The sequence below is a fragment of the Paroedura picta genome, chromosome 7 (genome assembly GCF_049243985.1).
Source record: "Paroedura picta isolate Pp20150507F chromosome 7, Ppicta_v3.0, whole genome shotgun sequence".
In the NCBI taxonomy this organism is placed as follows: domain Eukaryota; kingdom Metazoa; phylum Chordata; class Lepidosauria; order Squamata; family Gekkonidae; genus Paroedura; species Paroedura picta.
The window spans coordinates 28,994,340-29,006,140 of record NC_135375.1 but is presented as its reverse complement, the minus strand read 5'-3'; the positions used below and the strand labels follow the sequence as shown (position 1 = coordinate 29,006,140).

The 11,801-nt window shown below is 40.9% G+C and overlaps 1 pseudogene; it reads right to left on the bottom strand.

The window, feature by feature from the left end:
- Positions 1-1,298: 1,298 nt before the first annotated feature.
- On the bottom strand, positions 1,299-1,430 carry LOC143842505 (U2 spliceosomal RNA; annotated as a pseudogene).
- Positions 1,431-11,801: the final 10,371 nt, after the last annotated feature.

Here is an 11,801-nt window from a genome sequence, read left to right as displayed (position 1 = left end):
CAGTTCTTAACTGTTAACATTTCAACCACAACCCCGCAGATTGGTCAGTTCAGGATGGCCCCTTGATGTGTCTACTGGGCATATCTGGTTGGAAGTGGTTCTGGAGGGCCCAGTTGATGTTCACAGTTCACTTACAGCCTGGATTATTACTAATTATTTCCTCACTAATCACTAGTTCAGCTCCAGATCAGTTGGCAGAAATATGTAAACAATGGCTTACTCTCTGGTTCCACCTCAAGAAACTGGTTGCCTTTTTAAAATTTCTTCTTCCCCACCAACCTGCTTTGAATATTTTTCTGAAGAGGACGATTCTGCCTCTGTTCCGGTCATTCCATTTGAGACTCTTTCTTCCGTTTCTTCTTTTGTCACATCATTCAGTATGCAGCTAAGTGCTGCCAATGTTCACCAACCACTGAAAAGACCAGCAGAGAGGCAGGCACTGCCACTGCATGCAAAAGATTTGTTTCCATTTGTTTCGCTTCACCACCACCTGCAATGAGATGGAGAAACCTAAATATTGCATCTTATATCATATTCTCTCTGTTTAAATAGATGCATTTCCCTTGTTTGTGCTGGCAGTTACTGAATTTTCCTGATAATGGAAATGTCCCAAGATGTCCCTGTGCTGAAATATCAGCTTGCTGTCTTTCATCCTGGATTTGACCACTTTATTAGGCTGTATAAGCACTGAGTCTCAAGACCGAGCAACTACATCTGTGTGTCAAGGTAAAAAATAGAAATGTTTTCTAAGTGGAGGAAAAATTACGGTTCAAACATTTCCAAATCAGGGGGGTGGTTGACCATCAGGCTCCATAGAAATTGTTATTCTAAAATTGGGAGGAGAGTGCAGACTATCAGACTCCATAGAAATCATTGTCCAGTACCCTTTTTTTGCACAACATAACCCGTGTGCCTATTTTCATCTAGCAAAGGTAATGGGGATTTTGTGCGTGTGCTTAAAATGGATATCTACATAACAATTAGCAATGACCTCAACTTAACCATAATCTATGCTCTGCCAGTTGCAGTCATCCTAACACCACAAGAGGATAAGCAAATTGCTTTACTCACTGCTCTGTTGATGTACCACGATCCTTTCTGTTTATGGAAGGCATTTTTGCATTTGATTATTTATAAATCAGATCTCAAAAAGATCCAAAAGCAATCTCTAGCCACAACAAAGTCCAATACAGCTACACAAAAATCAGCAAGATCAAATTTTATCAAACATGAGCACTAGTAGAATTTGACTGAAGTTACTACTAAACATGCAGACTAAAAACCAGGGGCAAAATTCATAACAGGATTGTGAAAGATTTAAAAACACAACTAAACAACAAAGGGGCTGCAAAGCAGCAGATTCAGAACATTTAGCAACAAAAACAATTAAGATACTACACTTGATCTTAGCCAAAAGGCCGAGAAACGATAAAAACAATTTAGTATGGACGATTCATAAAAGCTTGGCCACAGAATTCATTGCAGTGGAAATTCGCCTGCAGTATGTTCTAACAGTGCTGTGGGCTTCATAGTGCAGTGGGCTTTTGTGTTTAAGAACACAAAAATATGGATCGGACCAATGGTCCCTTTAGTCCAGCATCCTGTCTCACACAATAGCCAACCAGTTCCTCTGTAGGGCTAGCCATCAGATCCCCTCTCAGTCGTCTCCTTTCCAGGCTAAATAGACCAAGCTTCCCCAATCTTTCCTCATACGTCTTGGTCTCCAAACCCCTCAGCATCTTTGTTGCTCTCCTCTGGACACACTCCAGTTTGTCTACATCCCTCTTCAACTGGGGTGCCCTCTTTAAATGTGACTGCAAACTTGCTGGCAGTTGTGGCACAATCTATGAGAAGTATCCTGGAACCCTCTATACGCCAAATTTATAGAAGAATAGCAAAATTATAAATGTAAAAAATAAATAACTACAAATCCCCATTCCCTTAGAAACTACCCCAATTAACCCCACCAAACTGGTTCATTGACAGAAAATGAACAGATTATTGCAAAGTTATCTGCACTGATTTCACCTAACCAACATCTCACCTCTTGCCTACAGAGAGCTGAAGAGTGAAGATTTTGCATTGCATCCACGAGAGTTATCCAGGACAACCTGGAAACCAACAAAAGATCAGATCGGTTGAACATGGGGTTGAGCCCTGCCTGGGCCAGAGTGACATCACTTCTGGAAGTTTATGTCATTCCTCTCTAGGAATCACCAAAAACACTATGGTTTCATCATTAAATTTCCAGCAATTCCAAGGCAGGCATGATGTCAAATCCATACCCCCCTCCCCCAAAGTAACATCACGCTATTGACCAAAGGGCTATGTATTTATTTTTCTCCTGCTGCCACTCAGAGTGGTGCCAAAAGATGAGAGTCAATTCCAGCTCCTATTTCGAAGAATCGACAGTTCTACTTTGGCCACTCTGAGAGGTGGCAGGAAATGTGGCCGAGTGGGAGATCCCCCAACACCACTGGGGGATTGGCAATTCTGAGGCCCATCTGTCTGTCATTTGTACATAGTGTCCTACGTTTCATCCAGCTAGCATATTTCACTAGTGATAACATTTGTTTAAATAATTAAACATTGTTTTAATGCACCTCCCATGCAACTGGAAGAGAAGAGACACAACTTTGATCTCTCTTCTGGTGTGGAACTCTCTTGTCATCTGCCTCCATGTAGTCAAATTGACATATCTTGTTTAATCTTACCTAGCAGCAGACATTAAATTGGAATGTACTAAAGAGATAATGGCTGTTGCGTGTCTTATTTGCCAAGTGAAAAGAAAGTCTTTTTTGTTACTGTTTTTTTGCAAACCCACAATCAGACATCCTTGTTCTTTGGCTTCTTCAAAGCCACACAATTGTCACTTGCATAATGTTTTTTACTTCGGGTTTTTTTTTTACAGATTCAATTTTCATATGTTCAGGGATTGTAGGGAAAGCTCTCATTTCTCGTCATGACGTGTGTTGTCCCCAAACCAATAAATATTTCATGCATTTAATGCATTTATCAACTCTGCTGTACAAAAAGTACAGAAGATCGTCTGCAAGGGTGACAAAAACACCTTGCATATTTAAGGAAACCAAGCAACCTCCTGGGTTTCTTTTCTCCAGCATGCAAGTTATATCTTATCCATCAGATTAGTGAGAAGTGACAACTGTTCCATTATCTCTAAGGATAAGGAAGACAAGGGTCTCAGAAGAAATGCAGCACTGATAAAGGATAGAAGATTTATATATAGTTTCAAATTATGAGTCTTTGGGAAAGAAGTTTCTCCCCCTAAGTCAACACGAACAATGGAGATTCAAAATTTTCACACAGCATTTCATTTCATACTTCATACTGAAGACAGATGACAGGTTGTTGTTTTTTAAGGTAGGGCTGAGCAGAAAGGTCTCCAGCGAATACTGTCAGTGTAAAAAAAAACGGGGGATGGTTGGGTGTTCAAGTTTAAAATTTCCTACAAGGCCTTCAAAAGTTTTCCTTTTTCCATAAATGTGCTGATATTTTCAACCCCAATCTTCAATGCCATTTTCTGCCTGAATGCCCCACTCATCTTAGCAAAAGTCATGACATAAAACACAGAACTTGGCCATCTAGTCACAACATTGAGGCCAAACAAAGCTAATTCCAGGTGAGGGCAGTGCTTCCAGAAATTCCACTGTACTCACTCTGAACTGGCTTCATTAGTCCTCTATTGACATTATTAGAAGAAGAAAAGTTGGTTTTGATACTCAAAGGAGTATCAAAGTAGCTTACAAATACCTTTCCCTTTCTCTCCCCACAACAGACACCCTGTGAGCTAGGTAGGGCCAAGAGAGCTCTGACAGAACTGCTTTGTGAGAACAGTTCTAATTGGATGGTTTTTAACATGATGGTGAGAAGCCCCAAGTCATCCAGCTGGCTGCAAGTGAGGGGAGAGGAATCAAACCAGTTCTCCAGATTAGAATCTGCCACTCTTTACCACTACATCAAACTGGCCAGATCTCATGATATTATCTCATGATCTCATGATATTATCTCATGATAATATCACTGTTTCTAAGAAGGGTTTTAAAAATCAAATAGCTCAGTAGAGGGTTGCCTAGGGGATCTGAAAACCATCTTCAAGTATTTAAAAGGGTGCCATTTGGAGGATGGAGCAGAATTGTTCTCTCTTGCCCCAGAGGGACAGACCAGAATGAATGGGATGAAATTAATTCAAAAGAAATTCCATCTAAACATCCGGAAGAAGTTCCTGACAGAGCGGTTTCTCAGTGGAGCAGGCTTCCTCAGGAGGTGGTGGGTTCTCCATCGTTGGAAATTTTTAAACAGAGGCTAGATCTGACGGAGAGGCTGATTCTGTGAAGGCAAAGGGGTGGCAGGTTACAGTAGATGAGTGATAGAGATGTGAGTGTCCTGCATAGTGGAGGGGTTGGACTAGATGACCCATGAGGTCCCTTCTAACTCTATGATTCTATGATTCTATAACAATGACTAAGCTGCAGTCAATTAGTGTTGAGTTCATAATATAGTGCTGCTTTTGTTTTTCAACCTGAATGGCCATTTCAGAGGGGCCTGCAGGTTGCTAAATGTATGTCACAGAGGTGGCTCTTTTTCTCTATAATATTTCATATTTCATACAGCCCATATTGGTCCAGTCCAGCGACAAATGGCATGTTGAGGACATCATTGCTTACAAGGCAGGCTTCCCATCACTACACCGGTGACCAGATAAAAACCCTGTGAAAAAAATCACCAGTGAGTGATGGCATGGTGCAGCCTCCAATGGAAACCCTTAAGTGATGTCAGCTCTCTCTAGGAATCACCAGAAATGCTCTTCCTGGAGTGGTGTGACATCACTTCCAGGTTTCCCCCGGAAGTGTTGTTATCCCAGTGTCCCTGTCCCTTTGGCCTCCCACCAGCTGCCAGTTATTAGCTGGTGAAACTAACTCAAGGAGGTCAGGAAGCCTCCCACACTTTTATTGTTCTGCAGGAGACGTAAGATTGAATTGTTCAAGATGGCGGTTTCATAAAGGGAGCAGGGTTGCAGATTATTGTATTGTTTATGCCCTCTCTGTTTTATAGTATTGTTTTCTACCTTTTTAAATCCCGTTTTTATATTGTTTATGGTGTGCCATGTCTTACTTTTTCATTTGCAGTGTTTTCTAATTTTATCATCCAGTTTTATTGCACATCTTATGGTCTTTTTATTGTGTTGTTTTTAAATTCTATAATCCACTCTGAGTCTCAGCAAGAAAGGCAGATTTATGCAATCCTAAATATCATCTTGACCAGAGATGGAAGTGGGACAGGGGGAACAAGCGTGTCTGCCCCATATAAATATAGCCATTGTCCTTCCATTTTCTGGGGGAAAGGAAAAACTTCCTTTAAAGCCTTAATGAGACAGATGCTCTTATCAGAGACTTCTCACTCAACCCAGTTGTCATTTGGGATGAAAATAATAAAGTCTAAGTGCTAAAGTACATTTAATATTTGTATTTTCAGAAGAGATGCTATTAAAGACCGAATGAAATCCCATCAACATTGAGAACAGTTTCCCCAAAATAGTGGTAATAATATTAACAGAATATTGCCAACCGCTCCCAAATCCAAATAAAACATAAAACATTATTTCCCTGCTACTTCTGATTTCTGCAAGGGGACTGGATCTAGGCCTGGCAGTAATTGGTCAGATAATGATGTTTATCCTCCTCTGATTGAAGAACTGACGGAGGATTTGGCAAGAAAAGGCCAGAACGAGAAAAGGGGAAAGAGTAAGTAAAAGAGCAGCTGTGAAACCAGTGTGCAAATCTTCAACCATTCTGTAGAGCGCATGGCTTGTTCTTACCTATCACGTAAATCAAAACGAAAGACAGTGACAGAGGAAGGCAGGAGGCTCTGGTGAATTCTGGCTACACTTTACTCTCTACCCTTAAGGCTGCAGTGGCATCTGACTTCTCGTGACCTAATTTCCAGTCTAGGGTTGGCACCTCCCCCAGGTGTCCATTGCTCATTCATGCTTGTTAATTTATTGTCAGCCTTCCAAAAATGATTGATGGCCCTGCGTATTTACTTTGAAAGATGTATATCCCACTTCTGTCATGTAGAAAGCGGCTTCCAAAAATAACACACCATAATAATCCACAATTCTAGATGACAAGCAACCCAATCAGAGTAAAATACTAATTGTAAGCAACTCCAAATGTCAACCCTCAAAAATAAGAGTTCCGTCCAATAACAATAAATTAAGTTAATTCTACAAATTAAAAGAACCACCACACCCAACAACACAGACTCTGTCAAATGGGAACTTTTAAAATGAAGAGCTCAGTGTTCGTCATGTTTAATTGCTAAATGCTCTTTGAAATGAAACAGCCTTACCTCTTGCTGGGGATGGGACCCTATATGCCTCATTTGGGAGTCATTTCAAGGTGCTGCCACTGTAAATCTTATGCACCTCCCAGAAGACATGGGCTGATCTGACTTGGCAAATGGGACAGTTCTTCAAGTCCCATTAAGCCAGGTTTGATTCCACGCTCCTCCACATGCAACCAGTTGGGTGACCTTGGGCAGTAATCTCAGGGCTCTCTCAGCCTCACGTACCTCATAGGGCATCTGTTGTGGGGAAAGGAAAGGGAAGGCAAATGCAAGCTGTGTTGAGACTACTTTGGGTAGAGAAAATTAGCATATAAGAACCAACTCCTCCTCCTCCTAGTTTTCAGGTTAGATTTCCCTTTTGAATTTGTCTAATCTCAAGCTAACCTGATCTCACTAGATCTCAGAAGCTAATCAAGGTCAGCCCTGGTCAAGGAAGTCCAGAGTCCCTTTGCAGAGGAAATCAATGGCAAACCACCTCCAAACATCTTTTATTTTGAAAACCTTACAAGGCTGCCATAAGTCTGCGGCAACTTAGCAGCACTTCCACCAACACAAATCCTCTTTTAAAGGCAGGCGTTTTTATCAAGATTACATTGGTGGGAGGAGCTGCTAGGAGCTTGTTCACCTGTGAAAATGTGTACAAGAATATAAAAGGAAAATAGTTACCAATATTTATTTGTTTACTTATTACATTAGTTCTGAATAACACAATTTCAATGGTCTTAAACAACAACAATATAACAGGAATGGTAACTTGGCTAAGGCCCCCCAGAGAGGTCAGACTGGTTCAGGCCATGGAGGGGATGTCAGAGGGGGATGGGTAGGTGTTATTTGGGTTTGGTCGGTCTCGGGCAAATGCCTGGTGGAGGAGCTAATTTTAATTCTCTAATTCTAATATCTAATTCTCAATGCGGCCAGATCCGTTGAGACTTAAATCCAGAGACTGAAGCCATCAACAGATAAGACAAACCTGAAAACACACACAGGTTTATATGGATACTTCTTGTGCCTGTGGTCACCACTGGAATTTTGGTAGTGACCATCTCTTCAACATGACTGCCTTGGGAGATAAAGCCAAAGTCAAAATGGCTGCTGCAGGAATCAAATCCAAATGGAATACATCCTTCCTCATATCTCTTAGGAAGAAAGAAATTCTATGGGGGAAATGGAAGCCCAGGTGCTCCCCAGTCCTCCTCATCTCCACTGTATAACCCTTTCATATGAATGAGGGCAACCAATAAGAAACCCTGGCTACTTTCTGAAATCTTGCATGCATTCAAGGAAGTACAGGTGGATGGCATGGTGCCCATCACACCATTTAGGGAGATTCAATTCTAAAGTGCTATAGACATGCAATGGGAGAGTAATGGATGGATGTTGTGGTGAGATCCATATTCAGAGCTCTTTGCTGACTACCATCAGCCTGTACTGCCTTGGCCCAATGAAGGTCTGACTTAATTACCATCCGCCATGCATAGCCATAATAACTAAATGATTAGAGGAGATATATGCCTGATGACCAGGTGTGCATTGCCTTAACATCCTGCTTTTAAGTTTCCAAGAAAGGCCACCCAAATGAATGTAAATATAAACAAATAAATCTGGCCTCAGTTACAAAACGACAGACTAGATGAACCAATAGCCTGATCCAGTAAGGTCCTTCTTAAATTCTTGTATTCAAAAAGGAAAAGTGGATAAAAGGACAGGCTGAATAGGAGGTCACAGCAACTGTACTGAAGCTTCAACAGACAAACATAATCTCTGGGTTGATTGTAAGCAATTTAACTCTCAATCTTCTGCAGGTCCCATTTCCCACCCACATAAATTGGCCATTTCAAACACAGCACCACATGGACTGACTAGCAAAGCAGAATGGTGGATTTCTCTATATGGCCACTCTTTACAGATGACCATCTGTCCACATGGATGGAACCACCGCATGGTGAGACTATAAGCAGCCACCATCTGGCCCTGCATCATTGACAAAAATTAGAGTAGTTTAATGTATTTTATTTTTTAAAGCATGTGCCCATATTGTATTCACTTCAAATGAAGCACTTGGTTACAATGCTGAAAAAAACATAGAGGCTTCAAATAACGTTTCAAGAAAAAGGAAGAAAGTAAATAATCCACAAGAAGGTAATAAAAATTGCTGCAGAGGAAGGGAATAGCCTTGAGCATGTCCCACTTTTCTTGCATACATTTCTAAATGAAATCTACCATACAGTATATGAAACTCTTATACTGAATCAGACCATTGGTCCATCAAAGTCATTATTGTCTATTCAGACTGGTTGCAGTTCTTCAGGGCCTCAGACAGAAGTATTTCACATCACCTACCACCTAATCCAATTGAGATGCCAGGGATTGAACCTGGAACCTTCTACATGCAAAGCAGATGCACTGCCACTAAGCTAAGACCCCTCTCCCCATTGTCATTTTTACATAACATATAACTTTGTAAAGTATAAAAAATGGTGAAGGTGGGATGTCAAAAGGTGTCTCTCATTTCACATATAATTGGTACAATTGCAACTGACACACTAGCTGGGGGAAGAAGAAAGAAATGAAGACTCAGGGGCAGAACTGAGCCAGATTGCCTGGGAGACAGAACCCAGGGGACAGCTGCTGGGAAGATGAGTGATAGTTTATTTTTGCTTTTTGCCTTTCCTAAACTGCTAAATTACTGGGGAGCATTAACTGAAGTTGGTGTGTTAGACAGAGTTTAAGGGTAGGTGGGTGCTCATAGCCTTCTGGAATGTTATTGTCTGGGACTGTTTGGGTCTTTATCAGGTTTGTTGCTCATTGAGCAAGGTCGTTTGGCCTGAGCTGATTGCAGGTCCCACCCTCTGCTGCTGCTGTTGGGAGGTAGAGGCTGAGGGCCTCTGAACTATAAGGCTCCTCCTAGACAGAGGTGCAATCCATTGGCATAAGACAAAGGATGAAAGTCAAAGGGCTCTTGGCCTGTAGCTGTTAGCCTGAGGATAAGGCCTGGAAACCCTCCATCACACTAGATACCTTTAAACCAGTAACCAATTATGAAGGTAGAAAGCCAGCTGGTGCTATCCAATGTTTTGCAGAGAGTGCCACATGTATGATTATCTACCCATTGAGTAGATCTCTTGAATGTGTGTTCACTACATTGAGCTCGTGGATCCCAGGGAGCAGGTTCATTCCCTTGTTGCTAGAGCTGCCGACCAGAGGATGCTGAGGCAGAGAGAGAGATTTAGGGAAGAAATTCCCAGGAACTTAACAGAACAGTCCACTAGTGTTGACAGTTCTTCTGCTGTTGTGGAGTGTGAGAGTCTTGAGAGCAGAAGGCATTAGACTGAGAAGGAGGGATGTGATCCCTAAGAAGAGACCCTTTCCTTGGGCAATGGGCTAATAGCCTCTCATACCAAGGATACCCATAACAAGAATACTAGTGTGGGAAGCCCTGCACAAATTCCATCTGGGCATCTTACATATGAAGGCCTTAGCAAGGAGTGATGTTTGGTGGCCCAGCACAGACACAGAAATTGAGGAATGGGTCAAGTGGTGCCAGGTTTGTGAGGATAGGCAAACTGAAATGCCTCAGGCTCCCATGCAGCATTGGGAAATGACGCAGACTGTTTGGTTGCACCTACATATAGACATTGCCAGCCCATTTCAGGATCGAAACGTTGATCATAGTAGGCTCATGTTCAAAGTAGCTAGAAGTTGTGCCAGTCTCCACTGTGATGCTGAAGGTAATTATTATAGCCCTCCAATTCATCTTCACAACCCATGGTCTCCAGAACACCATCTCAGACAACAGGGCTCAGTTCACTTTGACTGAGCTCTGGGACTTCACAGTTGCCAACTTAATATGGCACATCACATTGGTGCCATCCCATTATTAAACACAGAAATACAGCAACATACAGACAACCATAAAACAAACAACCAATCAACAAACAATACACAAACCACCACCCTGAAATTTCAATTCGCTATTTCAGCTGATTATTACTTTTACTTAACCTTACTATTACAACTCAAGTCCTATGTCTCTTGTCCTGGTGTCTAATACATCAACAGTCTATACATACTACAGTTTGAAACATACTCCAGATAATTCATCAGATCAAGCCATCAGATTATATTGGAATTATCCTTCTCCCCCCCCCCCTTTAATTACTTATTATTAGTTAATTTTTCCAAAAACATAGCTTATTTTGCCCGCTATTCACTGAAATTCTTTCTGCACTCTTCCAATTTGTGGTGATTACCATCCTGGCTGCCACAATAAGAAAATTTACCAAAGTTTTGTTTTTACACTGTGTTACCATCTATGAATATATTAAATAGAACTAACTAAATTGAAGGCATTAATTCCTTTTTGTAATTTTTTTCAATTCCTATAAAAATTTCTTCCCAAGACAATGTTATTAGAGGGCACTCCCACCACATGTGAATAAAAGTTCTCTTCATCTCACAACCCCTCAAACACAGAATAGACTTATGGACCAATCTCAAGCCTCCATTATGTCTTGGCAGGAGCCTCAAAAGTATATATAAGTACCCCAGTTATAATTGCTGTTCAGTATTTCTGGTTCCAGTCAAGTTGTTGGAGCTGAGTGTCCATGTCTTACTGAGCCCACAGATTTAATACATGATATATACAGTGCTACATGAACTTGGGAAAGAAGAGAGTAGTGTATTGGCCCTCACAGCTTGCCATACCATGAAGTGAATTTACCATTTTAGCAAGTGCAATTTCACTTTTCACTTCTCATTCAGTTGCTCAACTTCTGCAGTTATAATAAATACTTATGGGGCCTGACTGTCTTGATATTGAATGGCAAACTTGAAGTTAAAATTGCCTGCCAGAACTGTGCAGTTTCACAGTCCTAACTCCTCTGGTTTGGCTCATAAATGGGCTACTGTTTGATGGTACGAGCAGCATTTTCAAATTATCTTTACATTGTTTCACTTAAACTTAACAGCCTAAGTAAACTCTTATTCCTCCCTGATAAAGTTTAGCTGGAAAGCAAAATCAATTAAATAAAAAAAAACCAACAACACCAGCCTAAACATTATTTATGCCTCTAATTATCTCATTCTAGTGAGTATTTTAGTCCCTGTCTGGTCAGGACATTAATTATTTTCATAACTACAGCAAAAGTTAAATAACAAGCACTCAGGGCTACAGAACCACTGTAATGCTACTGCTTAAATGAACATATAAATTTTATTAATGGATGCTTTATACAACTCCATACATTATAAATCAAACAAGAGGCCTATTTCCATCTTTTAAGGATGCTGTGAAAAAGCTGTAACATTATTGAGGATAATTTTTATTAAGTTTAAAACTCCTCTTTTTTTGTGGTAATGAGACTGTTATGAGGATAATTTAATCTGGTTTGTCATGAGGCACCTCAGCTTGTTAAATAAGTTAATAAATGACTATG